General features: G+C 43.8%; 1 protein-coding gene across 4 annotated transcripts in view; it reads right to left on the bottom strand.

Annotated features, from left to right (window-relative positions):
* GRB10 (growth factor receptor bound protein 10) overlaps positions 1–16,160 on the bottom strand; it is an 85,386-nt gene extending 69,226 nt beyond the window's left edge. For 2 of the 4 annotated variants that reach the window (XM_035137092.2, XM_035137096.2), the window contains exon 1: positions 16,027–16,160. The gene's annotated coding sequence lies outside the window, so the exon portion shown is untranslated. Of the gene's footprint in view, positions 1–15,112; positions 15,479–15,752; positions 15,951–16,026 lie in introns of those variants that run through there. The other 2 variants (XM_035137094.2, XM_035137093.2) reach the window with 2 other exon arrangements.
* Positions 16,161–16,458: the final 298 nt, after the last annotated feature.

The raw sequence follows: 16,458 nt of genomic DNA, 5'->3' as shown, positions 1-16,458 counted from the left end.
GGTTGAAAAGTGGAAATGTGCAACAGCTAGGAAATTGGGGAGGCAGCAGGGGAGGAAGAAGGGAGAGTGGTGGAGAGGTGGTGAACGAGTGGGAGTGTGGTGAGGACGAGTAATAATGGATGTTATTTTTTTGACTGATCAAGATGTCCCGAAACTGGAATGACCTATGGAACTGGCTGATTCATCTGGGAGACCCTGAGTCCAGGAGGGGGGGGGCTGAATTAGATTTAAGTGTTTAAATGTTATTATGATAAAAGAAATAATATTCGAATGTATGGAAAAATTTTGAGTATAAATTTGGGGCTAAGGGGAGAAATAGAGGATAGATGGATGGAAAAATAAATTTAGATTTGGACTAAGATGAATTATGGGTGGAAGACAGTCAATGCTTTTAAGAATAGAAATAGTTGTGAGATAACGAAAAAATGTGTTAGAATGATTTAAGATAATAAATTAAAATATCTTAATTTGGAGTTAAAAATGGACCCAGTGTGAGGGGAATTGAGGAAGTCTACAATGTTAATTAAAATGTTAGAATTGATATGCTTTTCTTTTTTATTCTTGTTTTTTGTGTGAATTTTTGCAATTTGTAATGTTTGAAAATCAATAATTATTATTTGGGGGGGAGACCAAAATTAGCATGGCGCCAGGCGCATTTTGAGCCTAAAGGTTCTCAAATGGCACCTCAAAAAATCTGGGTGCCATTTTTTGTGCCTGGCTGACATTCAAGGATTACTGAAGTGAATGTGCTTTGAAGCCTCGAAGTATATGGTAAGGATAGACAATATGTTAAGGAGTTTGACAATAAAGAGTAGTGTTTTGAAAATGGAAGTATGGTACCAATATTTTTATTATAAACACCAAATTAAACACGTATTAACAATTTCTGTTAAAAATGTGATATTAACAATGTGTCACTTATGAGAATTGTGTACTGTATTAGTTCATGCTTATCAAAATAATAAAGTGTTGCCGAGCCTGCTCCCACCCAATGGAGACTAGACAATTTTTTTGGCACCCACAACCCAGGTCCCAGAAGCCATTTGGTTCTTAGCTTTTCTACCTTGGGACTCAGCTAGACTGGTAAAGAAAATACAATTTATGTGTCGTATGTGTGATATAACATTGTGCCACCAGATGGCGAAGTGGAGTCCTGTTTTTCCCTACCTGTTTTCCCTGCTTAAACTTACAACGGTTTAAACTGAAACGCTTCTTTGATGCGTCTAGAATCCAGCCCCAGTTTCTAGCACCGGTGAGAGGTGTATACAATAATGCATGTTGTGGAGAAAGTGCATACAGATAAGTTTGTTCCTCTTTTGTAATACTGGAGTCATCCACTTAAAGCAAATGGTTGAATATACACATAACTATGGAATTCATTCTCACAAAGATGGTCACCAATCTGGACTGCTTTCCAAGAGACCCTAGATATATCCATGGATGATAGAGGCTTGCTTGTAGTTATGACAGCTGCAGGCAACCTCCAACATCAGAGGCAGCAGGCTTCTGAAAGCCAGTTGCTGGGGAACAATAGCAGGAGGGCCTCGTGGGCTTCCGGTGGACATCTGGTTGGCCACTGGTTGCTGGGCCTTTGATGCAGCAGAACTCAACCTTCCCCGTCTCCCACCGCCAAAGCACTGATCAGGCCCGTAACTCCTTCGTTTCACCAGCACGGCAGAACTAAGTGCAGCACCCACTGGGTCTAAAATACAGCCAAGGGGTTGAACTAGAGGAGACTGCAGCGGACAGTGTTGCCCACACCATAAGGTGGCTAGATTGACCTCTACTAGGGCCAGGGCTTTTTCAGTATTGGCCCCAACTTGGTGGAATGCTCTTTCACAGGAGACCAGGGCCCTGCGGGATTTGTCATCTTTCTGCAGGGCCTGCAAGACAGAGCTGTTCCGCCTGGCCTTTGGGCTGGACTTAGTCTGACCCCTGTGTTTTCTTCCCTCATGGCTTGGATTTATGGACTACTTAAAATCAGGCTGCATTTTAAATTTTAATACTGTATTTTAATCTGTATTTTAATTAGTTGCTTTTTATGTTTTATTGTAATTTTATTGGTGTGAGCCGCCCTGAGCCCGGTTTTGACTGGGGAGGGCGGGGTATAAATAAAATATTATTATTGTTATTGTTATTGTTGTTGTTGTTGTTGTTGTTGTTATTATTATTATTATTATTATTATTATTATTATTATTATTATTATTATTTTACAATGCACTCTACGTGGGGCTACCTTTGAAGGTGACCCAGAAACTGCAACTAATCCGGAATGTGGCAGACTGGTGACTGGGAGCGGCCAAAGTGTTGGTGTTGACCTTTGAAGCCCTAAACGGCCTCGGTCCAGTATACCTGAAGTAGCGTCTCCATCCCCACCATTCAGCCCGGACACTGAGATCCAGCGCTGAGGGCCTTTTGGCGGTTCCCTCATTGCGAGAAGTGAGGTTACAGGGAACCAAACAGAGGGCCTTCTCAGTAGCAGCACCCACCCTGTGGAACACCCTTCCATCAGATGTCAAGGAAATAAGCAGCTATCCTAATTTTAAAAGACATCTGAAGGCAGCCCTGTTTAGGGAAGTTTTTAATATTTATTGCTGAATTGTTTTAATACTTGATTGGGAGCCGCCCAGAGTAGCTGGGGAGACTCAGTCAGATGGGCGGGGTATAAATCATAAATTATTATTATTATTAAAGATATATTAAAACAAGATACGTATATAAAAACAATAAAAACAGCATGGTACCAGCCCCCTCATTTGAAGCAGTCAGTTCCCCAAAGCCTGTTGGAACAAGGAGACAACAAGGAAGGAACCAGTGTGGCTTCTCTAGAGAGGGAGTTCCAAAGTCTGGGAGCAGCCTCCAAGAAGGCCCCGTCTTGCATCCCCACCAAGTTGGGGGGGGCGGGACCACGAGAGATGGACCTCCCCTGAAGATCTCAAAACCTGGGCAGGTACATATAGGGGAACACAGTCCTTCAGATAGCTTGGACCTAAGCCTTGTAGAGCTTTGTGGGTCATAACTAGCGCCTGAATTTCCCCTGGAAACAAACAGCCAGAGGAGATGTTCTAGCAAGGGAATCGTCTGCTCCCTATAACAAACTCCCGTCGGCCCCAGGAAGTGGTGGCATCTCTCCAAAGCCGGGCAAAACCTTTGCTGCTCAGGGAACACGCTGACTAGCATAGCCTCACAGGTTCGTCCTCATGGAAGCTGGACACAGGCCTGTGGGCTTCTGCCCCCAGCCCTGGCAGCTCCTGGCAAGGGAACACTTTCACATAGCTCTGCAACGCTGCCTGGAACAGCGTTTGAAGGTGCCCAGTGCGTTCTGACAACCGCTGACATGTGAAATGTTTTGCCCTTTGTTTTAAAAAAGTTATGCTTAGGCCACCTCCATCCTCACTCCCTGCCAGCATTGGGGTGCCTGCAAAGATGGCTGCCTATCTGGCCAGAAAGGAATTGGAGCACCCTCAAGGGGCGACCTATCTTTACAATGAATCATGGTGCTCTCTTGCGGCAAGGGCAGGAGTAAGGTCCCTCTGCTCCACAGCCGTGCAGGGCTGGAAGCAGGCATCCCTGCTACGCTCTGCCAGGAAAGCTCCTGGTTTCGCTGCCGAGTAAGCCAGATGTCCTAAACTCTCCCTACTGGCCTTTTATTTATTTCATAAACTTTGTGCACCACCGTATTGCAGGAAAATACCTCAAAGTGGTTTACGAAGAAAGGTAAAACCATGAAATTATGACTAGAGGGTTCACAACCATAATTTAAAACATACATGGACTGTAATTACATACAGCCATTTCTGAAGGAAAATCTTAAGAGGACACACCTCTGGAAGAAACACACAAAGTATTTATCACAGTTAGCTGGAGTTGCCAACCAGTCACAATATTACATTGTTCTACCCTAAGTAGAAATGAATGAACCAAGTCCATCAACCACAATGGGTCTACTCTGAGTAAGAAATGCACTGGATACAAACCTTTACTCTTGGGTCAGTTGTCAGAATTAGGGAACGAAGTCAAAGGAAATAAATATTCCAACAGAGCTGGGTTTGGTGTTAACATGCACACAAGGTCACCCTAAAGAAGTTGTGGGAGACTTAGTCATGCAATGCAGGATGGAAAACCTTTCTGCTGAGAATGCAAACAGTGCTACTCCATATAGCTGCACGTTATATATATATATATATATATATATATATATATATATATATATATATATAACATGTAGGATGGTGGCATCATTTTGCAGGATGCAGAACTTGCGAGGCATGTGCGTTGATTTCCTGCAGACATGCTGATGTGGCAACAAGCTTCAAATGAAATCCACACATCTCCCATTCAGCTTGCAACCACTTAACTTATCTGCCCAGCAGGAAAACCTGTGCAGGGCACTGCCACCTTAGATAGATAGACCGAGGCCGAGGGGAGGGCAAGGCACAGAAAATGCAGTCACTTGCTTCAAATGGAACATTCTGCACTAGGACTGAAAGATAGCTGGTTTTCAGCATAGTGATATATCACCAGCTAAACATTGCAATATAACATCACAATGTCTTAAATAAGAATGGAGCCATGTAGAGGAATTGGCTAGCTTCAGTTTTTCTCACATTGTGATTTTTGCATAGTGTGCGCGCACACGCGCACACACACACACGGAGAGGGAGAGAAAGAGATCATGATTCACAATATATTCCCAGGTCAAAAATTAAGAAGCTAATATCACGGTATAGACTGCAAACTGGTTTTGGATGATACATCGATATATTGCCCAGCCGTATTCTGCCCATGCTCAGGGTTCTCAGCCATGAAGGTCCCAGAACTTTTGTTATGAAGAGGCAGAATACAGATCACAACTGACTAAGAAATCAGGACTAAGCTCCCAAGATAATTTACTGTGGGAAGAAAAATGAGGAGTCTTCGTGTGGTTTGGCATGGAGCTTCTGGAATGGAAAGGAACCATTGCTTCTGAGTACATTTTGTAATTAATATAGGTATTGTGTTCTAATAAAAATGAATGATTCAGATAATTTGTTTAATCCCAGATAAAATGAATGTGATCGAGTACCTGGAGGTAAAAAATGAGAAAAAAGCAGCAATGATGTTTATAGATGCGGGGAAAGCTTTTGATAATGTTTCCTGGGATTTCATGAAAAAACTGCTTGAAGAAATCAATTGTGGAGGTAAATTTGTGAAAGGAATACAAGCAATTTATTCAGAACAAAATGCGAAATTACCGTAATTGTAAATCAGGTGATGACAAACGAATGTAAAATACAAAAAGGAACTAGGCAAGGATGTCCGTTATCACTGTTATTGTTTATACTGGTCCTGGAAGTACTTGCAAGAAACATAAGAGCAGACAAAGAGATTACAGGGATAAAAACTAGGAAAATGAATTTAAATGGAAAGCCTTTGCTGATGATCTAGTAATTACGGTAGAAGATCCAAAAAAACTCTTTCCCCAGGGTAATAGAGAAAATTCAGGAATTTGGGGAAGTAGCAGGATTTAAATTAAACAGGAATAAAACTAAATTATTAGTTAAAAGAAAAAGAGAAAAAAGATTTGGTACAAAGTATTGAGATAGAAATCCATTAAAAATCCATTAAAAAGTAAAATACTTAGGGATATGGTGAACAACAAGAGATATAAATGAAAAAGACAATTATGAAAAAGTATGGAATGAGATTAAAAGGAATCTAGAAATATGGAGTAGAATGAACCTTTCCCTACTAGGAAGAATTGCTGCAGTAAAAATGAATGTCTTGCTGAAAATGCTCTTTCTTTTTCAGACAGTCCCAGTAATGGTTAAGGATGATTCCCTCAAAAAATGGCAAAAGGACATCTCCAAGTTTGTCCGGGGGGGGGGGGGAGGGGGAGGCCAAGGATTAAACATAATATACTTACAGATGCCAAAGAAAGAGGAGGCTTCGCCCTCCCAGACCTTAAACTGTACTACAAGGCTGCATGTTTGGTTTGGATCAGGGACTGGATAAAACTGGAAAAAGAAAAAGCATTGGATTTGGAAGGGCGTGATAACAGATATGGATAGCATGCATACTTATGGTATGGGAAAGGGAAAGTTTTTTACAATCATATAATTAGGAGATCATTAATGAGAGTGTGGGAGATACATAAGGACTAAAAGAACAAAAAACACCTTGGTGGTTATCACCAATTGAAGCTTCGTTGCTCAAACCGCTTGGCAAAAAGGGAAAGTGGCCTACATATAGAGATCTATTGAGAGATCAAGAAGGGAAATGGAAATTAAAAGATTATGAGGAAAATAAAGAACATTTTCAGAATTGGCTGCATTACAGACAATTAAATGAAATGTTCAAGGAAGATAATAAAAAGGGATTTAGCTACACAACCTCCAAATTTCAAAGAGAGGTTATAGAAGAAGATGTGAACCTACCTGTCAGGGGATTGTTGCAGCTACTCCCGAGTAAAGACGCTCCAGTCTGCTCTGTCTTTAAGAGTTTTATTGTGCATACTATTTACAGTGCACAGACATCAGAAAACATGACTGCCTAGTCGCTCTCAGAATCTGGCAATACCACCTTCCTGTTTCTGATCCAACGTAAGAGCTTGGGGACCCCAAAACACCTCCCCTTCGCCTTACGTCTGGGCGCACACCTCAAATTGGGTGCCGGAAGGGGCTGCATCCAATCTCCCCTTTGTTGGCTGGGACGTTGCTGTGACTCCGCTGCATAACTGAGGCTTCCTTCCTCTACTGGCCCTCTGAGTCAGTGCAAGGGCTCAGCAGCATCTTGGAGCCCTCCCTCCATACCGCTCCCTCCTGACCCGCTGCTGACGCTATCGCTGGGCGAAGTGCTGGTCAGGATGACTGGGGAAGGCTCCCTGTAAGGAGTCCCCCTAACACTACCAAAGAAAGCATATAGTATTCTGCTAGAATGGGAAACGAAAGATGAAGAGGTTAAATTGGTTGTGATTAAATGGGCACAAGATATAGGACATAATATACAATTCGAGGAATGGGAAAAAGTGTGGAGGGTAGATTTGAAATTTATAGACTGTTCTCTTTTGAGGGAAAATTACATGAAAATGATGTATAGATGGTATATTACTCCAGCAAAAATGGCGAAAATGTACAAAACTGGGTCAAAAACATGTTGGAAATGTAAAGAAAAAGAAGGTACATTTTATCATATGTGGTGGGAATGTAGAGAGGTTAAAAAGTTTTGGGAGATGCTACATAATGAATTGAAAAAAATGTTTAAAATGACATTTATTAAAAAACCAGAAGCATTTTTGATAGGGATTTTAGGACAAGACCTGCCAAGAAAAACAAAGATTTTATTTATGTATGCTACAACAGCGGCAAGAGTCTTATTGGCACAAAATTGGAAGAATGAGGAAATACTGACGAAAGAACAATGGCAAGAAAAGTTGATGAGTTATGCGGAGATGGCAAAGTTAACATACAGAATATGTGAGAAAAACAACCGTGACTTTAAGAAAGAATGGGAACTTTTCACAAATTACTTTAAAAGATAACAAAAGGACCTGGACTCCTTGGCAGGTTTTGAATAAACATCCACAAATTTATTGGTAGAACACATGACAGATAAACTAATGATATGTACAAATTTATAACATGCAGAAAATAATATGTATTAACAAATCAGAGAGGGGAGCTGAGGGAAGTCTCGAGGGGGTGGGAGAGGGAGGGAGGGGAGGGAATAAAAAAGGGGGGAAATGTAATTGATTATATTGATTGAGAACTTGTTTTGCTAAATTTGTATATATATAGTCTTTCATCATAAACAAAATGTAACAAATTTTGTATTCCAGTATAGAACACTGAAGATGCTACAGCTGGACACTAGCATTCCTCGCCTAATTCAAGGAAAGGATGAGAGTAGTCAGGTACCACAAACATTAAGAAATAAATAGTTATCTTTATTTCTCTTTGAGCCAAGCATCAGATCTCCCGCCAACTCTGAGCTAGTCAGAACTTATCCCAAAGAGAACAATTAAAGGGTTGTGCAGTGGTTGCCAACCTTTTTGGGCCCATGGGCCCATTTGTGAGCTAGAGAAACTGTTATGGGCACCACAAAAACACAACACAATCTAGTCTATTTGCTACCATTCTATTGGCTTATCTCAGCTCTAATTTTGGGAGGTGGGGCCTGCAGGTGCCAGAAAACATGCCTTGCATGAACTTTGTCAACTGCTGCTTAACAAATTAGAAATATAATGCTACTGGAACATTTGTGCCATGTCAAAATGTGTGCTCCCAACTTCTCAAATGTTTTATTCCCTTGTGAAAGTGGCTTCTGGTTTTTCTCCCTCATTCTCAGAGCACTTAAGGATTTCTGTAGAATTTGATGAGTGTGGGACTTGAGCTTTCCTGAACATTGCAGAGTTTTTCTTTCAAATAAACTTTACGCCAGCTCTGTGTAGCCTCTCTGGGCTGCCCATATTTCCAGATTCCCCATCATGATATTTTCCACATGACTTCAATTGAAGCACAAGGACCCAGGAAGGCTGCAGTCTACAGGCCACTGGTGAGATAATCTGCAGAATTAAAGTAAGGAAATTCACCATCACACCTCCCTTGGTCACCTCAAAAACAAGGTTAGTGCACACACATACACACTCAAAAAGCTCAACCACCCATAAGAATTTCATCAAAATTCTCTCTGCCCTTTGATAACTTTTGAATCCAATTTATTTTCTCATTAAGTGATAAACTTTTTTTATTAAAAAAAAGCAGGGTTTTTTTTTAGTTCCACACTACTGAAAACAGTAGTTTGGATGGGTTCCCTATTGTTTGGCCTCTAACATGTAACAGAACCAAACAGGTGAGAAGATCACCTTGAAGTTCACCTGTAGAGGGACTTGTAGAGATATCTCTGAGGCAAGGCTCTGCTCTGTTGATTTATCTTCATTATGAGCTTCGTGCCTTTACATGAACTGTTTCTGGACCTCTGTTTTAACTTATTCTTTTGTTATTGGTTGAGGAACAGATTGAAAACTGTAAATTAATTTCTTTTAAAAACTGAAACCAAGCAAAGTATGAACTGAAGCACTGATACAAAAAGACTCCCTTTTAAAAAGAGGCAGCACAGGAATCCTGGATAGCTAAAGCAACTTCTAAGAGATGCAAGCTGATTTATATCAGAGCTAATTGTTAAAACCAGCAGAGGCATAATTACAACAAAATGTTTGTTTCCATTCTGTTTAATACCAGCCTGTGCCTTCAGATTACAGGCTGGCGAGCCACAAGTTATCCTCTCCTAACTGGGCACTTGTCTAAAATAGATGCACTATTTTTAGCAAGGTACTTAAGTATCTCAACTACAGCCTGTGCAGCAAAAGGCTGACATATGTCACTTTCTCATTCCAGGAGGAAAAATTCAATATTAAAAACAAGTACACATGCAAGACATCTTGACTGGATGTCTTGGGCTTTCAAATATTGTTTTTAGTTCTACCCTTAAAATAACAACATAAAGGTGGGAGGGAGGGTAAAAGAAAGGATGGACTGCTCATACAGGTTGATGAAGAGCCTACTGGGGGCGGGGAGAAGGGGGGTGGGAATGCCACAAAATACTTTCCCCAAGCCACAGCAATGATTCCTTTCATTTTCAATACAAGACTCTAGAATAGCCTTCTCAAAAATGCTGATGGGCTCCAAGGGGCAGAGCTTTTTGACAGCCTTTGCCAATTCTGCTGATATTAGGTTGAACACATTAGTCCTATCGAAGTGTCCTAGAAACCAGGAAATATAATACAAGATTTCTCCCAGTGTGAGTTGAGGGCAGCTATCAGAAACAAGGGAGCCTTTGCAGCTGCTTCCCAACCAGTGCCGGATTTACATATAAGTTAAACAAGCTAATGATCAGGGGTCCCTTTACCTTTAAACAAGCTATAGCTTAGGGCCCCACTGTCTTGGGGGCCCCAAAAAAATTTAAAGGGAAAAACTGGGTGTACATTTCCAAAATATAAGATAAAATAACAAATAAAATAAAACCTACATACAAAAACAGTGTTTTGTGTTGTGTTGGCTCCTATGATGTAAATCATGGGCCCCGCCTGCTATATAAAGGGCCCCATTACCTTCAGTAGCTTAGGGCCTCATCAAACCTAAATCTGGCCTTGTTCCCAACTTGGGAGCAGGGCAGGATTGGCAGTGCCTCCAGAGCCCTTTTGCCCAAGCTCCGCCTTTACCTGCCCCACAGCTGACATCCTATGTAAGACATCAGGTGGAAGCCAGGTGGGGCTGGCTTGACCTTGTGGGCCTATTGGGTGGACACCTCTGCTAGACACCTCATTGTCATTTAAGACCTCAATACTCAACCCAGAACTCTCTTCTGAATAGAACTATGGTTTTGCCACTTGCACAGTTAAGCTCTGAGCTACAGATAGAGATCTTCTTCTTCTTCTTCTTCTTCTTCTTCTTCTTCTTCTTCTTCTTCTTCTTCTTCTTCTTCTTCTTCTTCTTCTTCACTTGTAGCCGAGGTAAGATTGTCTTCCATAAACACGGTTTTAACAATGGGTCCATAAGTGACTGTGGAGGCCAATTCTGGACCCACACAGTGGGGACATTGGTTTCCAGGCAGGAGTTGGTCACGGTGTGGATTTGCCAAACGTGCCTTCCTCTTAGCACGTTTCTCTCTTGCGTCCTGAGATCGAGTTTCTTCAAAGCCCATGACGCCTTTGATAAAGGCTGTTCTCCAACTGGAGCGCTTGCAGGCCAGGGTTTCCCAGTTGTCAGTGTTTATACTACATTTTTTAAAATTTGCCTTGAGACAGTCTTTAAACCTCTTTTGTTGGCCACCAGCATTACGCTTTCCATTTTTAGGTTCGGAATAAATTGCTTTGGAAGATGATCATCAGGCATCCGCACAACATGAATATAAGATCAAGATATGAACCACAAGTCATATAAAAGTACCGGTAAGCAGTTGGGAGGAAAAGAGGGGATTTATTGCTCTATTTACTCAATCTGAAGCAATTCTGAAAGCTTCTAGATTCCCCTTTAAGAAAAAACACATTTAAAAAATCACAACCAATAAATAATATTTTTTGCTTATTACATTTTTAAAAACCATCTTTTCACAGGGTGGGCAAAGTTGGTACTGGTTTTTAAATATTACTTTTGTATTTTATGTTGTTTTTTATCATTGCTTTCAATGTTCTTTTTTTTTAAGTCTCTCTAAAAAGCAACTAATAAATTCATCTTTTTGCTCACCAAAACTACTGTCATTTGGATATCCTCAGTTTTTATGCTGTTTGCTCTTTATGTAGATGTGAAGATGAGCCATATCTCATTGTCTTTGAAGTGCAACCATTTCCTCTCTTATAAGATACTCTCATTCAGTTGCCACCATCTGAATCAAGAAACCTGTTTATCAAACATGAGCAAGTGGCAAATCCAGTTCCCCATTAGAGTGGTCTCATTCACATGCCAGGTTATGCCATAAAACATGGATTAGTGTGCACAAATCAATCACACTTGCTTCACTCCTGCTCACTCCATTTGGGAGCTAAGAAGCCACAAACCCTGGTTTAGCATTGCATGTGAAGCAGGAATTGTGGTTTGGTTCTCTCTGAACAAACCATGGTAAGTTAAGGCCAGGGATAGTGGTTTCTGTCCGGCAGGAACAAGACAGACCAATGTGTAATAAGGGTGTAGCAGATAAAATCAATATATCTTGTACATGCACCAGGGCTAGGGAATCTGCAGCCCCTCAGAGGTTGTCAGAGCTCCAGCTCCCATGCCGAATGGTCAGGGACAATGGGAGCTGTAGTCTAATGTCTGGAAGGCCAGTTTTTCCATCACTTCCCCCGCCCATGGTACAATACAGTTGCTTTTTGTTATTAGATTTTCCAGTTCATTCACAGTCTGCTGTCAGCAAAGGACTTACTAGTAATCTCCAAGGCACTTCTAAGTTACACCATCCTGATCTGAGACCACTTTCATTAGAATACGGTACTTGCTGTCATTATGATAGTTGGTCCAAACCTATTTCCCTTTAGAAGGCCGGTAGGCTAGGCAGGTATTTGAACAGGGTTCTGCATGTCTAAACAACCATAAAATATTCCTTTGTGTATGGAGGTTTTCTGCTTCAGTAAATGTTCTGGAACAGAACGTAAACGGCATCTATTCTCAAGTCCCGATTCATGGATCCTATTGAAGACGACGGCCAATACTTTGCTATAATGGGACATGCATTTGAATGTAGTCCATGAAAGCAGGGGTTCCTTTTGTGTCTAAATTGTTTTGTCTTCTTCCTCTAGAACATCTTATAAACACTCATAATTCCAAGCATCCAAAAACTGAAAAAAGGAACTTCCAAAAGGAAATGAAAACTCAACTGAGTTTCTCAATAACTGTTTGCGGCAATTTGGAAAACTAAAATTTGGAATCCTGTCACTTTTGGAAGGAGATTCCAAAATTGGGAGTACATATTTTTTCCAACTGCTTTAAAGATTTACACAGATACCTATTTTCCCATTTTTCAGGACTGGGACCACTGATGCACAACACAAGGGAGCCTCAGAGGCTTTCTTTCTTTTTTCTTTTTTAAGCCTATACATGTACATTTTATTTGTATGCCAGCTTTCCATATTTAAAACCATGTTCAGTGCAGCTTACAACATGGGGGTGGGGGCGGGGGGATACATAATTACAAACCTAACAAAAGTAGTCAAGCAATAAATAAAACATCAAAAAGTGCACAACCAAACCGAACAATTTCCACATAAATCATAAAAAATCTAAAATAAACATTAAAAAATTAATATAGATAACCGCAATAGTCTTTTTAAACAACGAGTGTACAGCAGCCTCAGGTTTGGGAGCTGGAGTCTGTGAGGCCCCACCCTCCCAGGCCAGGTGGGAAAGGTCCTGCAAGGCAGGGAGCCAGTCTTCCAGGACTCACAGCCAAGATATGTTCAATGAAAGAACTGGTGACAAATTTACAGCTAAATCCCTCCTATACATTTATTTACTGGGAAGCAAGCCCCAGCATTTCAACATGACATTTCCATGAACTATTGCCTCGGACTACATTATGTTTATATTGTTTGTGTTTACTGGAGATGCCTTTTTGTGTATGGACTTTAGATTATTGTTTTCAGACCAAACAGACAAAGAAGCAAAGTTCCTTCTTCCTTCTCAGTGGAACTCCAACCGTATGAAATTAAGGGAATTGGGAATCTGTGGGGTGTTTGTACACCATCTAGTGTAAGCATCAAATGATTCAGAATGTCTACCGGATCATCTCCATGAATAGGATAGCCCTAGATTACTTCCCAGAATCCTCTGCAACACTCAGGGATTCCATAGCAGACCAGAAAACCTTCCTTGAAGTTAGAAAGTTTGGAAACTGGTACTACCAGTCTTTACTCACTGCTGCAGTTAGAAACCAACTGACATTTCCCAACCTAAGGAATCAAGAAACAGACCATCTTTAAGCTGGATGGGCAATCGCATCCAACTGCTGCATCAGCATTCTGGTATTATCATGCCTTAAAACATCACACAAAGCTCCAAAAGCGCCTATGATTCAACATCAGATAGACAAGAGGACAATCCAACCACAGAAAATATATTTTCAAGTCCTAATGATTTTGTGGAAGAAAGGAGGGAAAGGAGTTAAGCATTTGTTAAGCTCTGCTGAAATTAGCAAGAGGGGCCCTAAGGCTATGTACACATTCACGGAGAAAACCCCATTTAACCTAATAGTTTATTCCGAAACATAGCTGCTTCTAAATGATCTACACAAGTTTAATATGTAGATTTGCCACCTTCACTTTAGCTAGATGCTACCTTGGAAGTATTTAAGCACAGGTTGGATGGCCATCTGTCAGGGATGCCTTAGCTGAGATTCCTGCATTGCAGGGGGTTGGACTAGATGACCCTCATGGTCCCTTCCAACACTACAATGCTATGATCCTATGATCTCAACTTCTACACTTCTTTACTGCAGCTTGCTCTTACAGCAAGTCACTTGCCCCAGTATGCAAGAAAGAGAAACACATACAGTACAATGGAAATAGAAATGGCATTGACTACAGCAGAGGTTTTTGAACAGTCAGCACTTATTTTCCTTGATGTGATGATGGAGGACTGAATTATCAAAAGGTTAACAAGCCCCTAGGCCAGGCTCCATGGTTCTCATAATGCAGCACTGTTTTTGATGAAAATGGGGGGGGGATGCTTTGCTTTTCACATCCTTGTACAAGATGGGATTTTCATCACTTGCCACCTTTAAATCCAAATACAAAAATAAGGTGACTGCTGAATCCAACCCAAGGCTAGAGCTTACAAAGATTACGCCTGATACTTGCTCAGAAAACATTTGCATCCACCACACTGGACAACAAGATCACAATTAATATGGTGAGTTGCAAATATACTTTTGATCAGTAGAATGAGAAGTTTAAGTGGTCCAATAAGATGCCCAGAAAGGAGTTCATGAAATGAGTTTAGAAACTGTGCTAATGTAAAACAGTTGTTGTACCAACTGTACCAACACACCAATGCAAGGGCGCAATAGGAAGCAATGTTTCCCCTCTGCCAAACCAGGTAATGTTCAACAAATAGACAAATTTGGGGGGGGGGGTTGTAAGATGATGCTCTGAGTACACCCCCATGGATACCATCATCAAAACAGATGAAGAGGGAAGCAACAGCTGCCAAAGGATTGGGATATCTTTCTGCAAGCAGTGCCTACAAAACAGTAGTAAGTAGCAGTAACCTTCAGAAGTGCCTTACATAATTTAAGGCCAGTTGATGGCCCTGCATTGTGCAGGGAAACCAAGCACTTTTCACCCTTGCATTCATGCCAAGAACCTCCGGGGGGGGGGGTTAAAAAAAAAGATGCACCATAATTCCGCGACCTCCACCACTGCTCTGGCTCCCACCCTTCGGAAAAGGCGGTGAAGGGAAACAAAAAGTTTGGGAAATCCTTTTTGCCCAACATATCCAGTGCCACATGCACAATCGTCGCCAACAGACAGTCGTCGCAACACAGCGGCCACAACGTGGCTGGCAAAACTCCGTCCGCGCAACCCTGAAGCCGGCGCCTTTCCAGCTCAGTCTTTCGCCCACAGCCGGGAGACTCGTTTCTTACCGGACGAGGAGAGCCCGAGCTCTCTTCCGCCCCGCGCCGGCCTCCGCCTTTTGCAAAAGTAGCCTCCTTTCGTGCACTTTCTCGGGACAACCGCGGCCCCCGACCTGCACCAAGGGCAGCGCGAGCAGAGGAGCGCGCGCTGGAGCGGCGGCGATTGGGAGAGCCGGGCAAGCCCCTCCGCTCGGGTTACTTGCAGAAGGGGAGGAGGAGGAGGAAGGCTGGCTCCACCCTGATTTTATGATGCAATGTGAAAAGGGCACCGAGGCTCCGGAGAAGTCTCGCCCGCCTTTAAAGAAAAAGAAAAAAGAAAGAAAGGGAAAAAGAACGCGAAACCAACCAGAAAACCTGGGCGCTGCATCCCCCCGGCCGCGCGCTTTGTGCGATGCTTCTCCCCCCCCCCGCGCGCGCCGAGGTCCCCCTCGTGCCGCCAGAGGCAGATCGGGCGGCGGGGCCGCGCGCGCAAAGTTGCCCGGAGGGACGCGGCTGGCGAGCGATCCTGCGCGCGCTTCGCCAACTCGCCTGAAAGTCGGCAGCGCTTCCTTCCGAGCCCGTGCGGCCGGGGCGAGCAGGACTTCTCCGCTCCCGGGACGGGGAGCGAGAGGAGCGTCCGCGAGAAACTTCCCGCCGCCCGCCCGCTCACCAGCAAGGTCCAGGGTTCGTCCCCTGGCAGCCCCTCGGCGCGCCCGCGTGGCTCCTGCTCGCCTTCCTCGGGCAAGCCGCGCGCCCCTCCGAGCAAGTTTCAGACCGGCCGGGCAAGAGGGTGGGACCCGGAGAGACGGGAAGGGGCAGCTCTTCCTCCGGGGGGAAAGGGGAGGGGGATGCGCGGCGGCGGCCGCACGAAAAGCGGGTGGGGGGGCAACGACACCGTAGAATTAAGCGGGGGGGGTGCAGGGGCGGAAGAAGAGGAGCCAAACCTGCGGCCGAGGCCGGGGAGCTTCCCTCCAGGCGTCCGTCCTCCAGCAACTCCAGGCTGCGCGCCGCCGCCTACTGCTGCTGCTGCCCGCGCTTGCCTCGCTCCTCAGCTGACTCGCCTTCCCCGCTCCCAGGCATCGCCTCCGCCTCCGCCGGGCTTTAAACCCTCCCCCGCCGCCGTCCCCTCCCGCCGCTTGTTGCGCGCAGCCGCAACCGACGGCGCCCTGGGCGCGCGGGTAGCAGGCACCGGGCAAGAGGCGCGCGGGGAGGGCCGGGGTCGCCGCCGCCTGTAGTCTTGCGCCTCCGGGGCTCCCGGGCCAAACGCGACTAGCCGGCGAGGCGAGCCTTCCTCCTCGGGGACCCGGCGCGGGCCGGACTTTCTTTGTGGGACGGCGCTCACGAGCGAGGGCGCGCGGCGGTGGCGACTGGGTCGT

Source organism: Zootoca vivipara, chromosome 13, assembly GCF_963506605.1.
Source record: "Zootoca vivipara chromosome 13, rZooViv1.1, whole genome shotgun sequence".
NCBI classification, from domain to species: Eukaryota; Metazoa; Chordata; class Lepidosauria; order Squamata; family Lacertidae; genus Zootoca; species Zootoca vivipara.
This window is presented reverse-complemented; position numbering and strand designations above follow the sequence as displayed.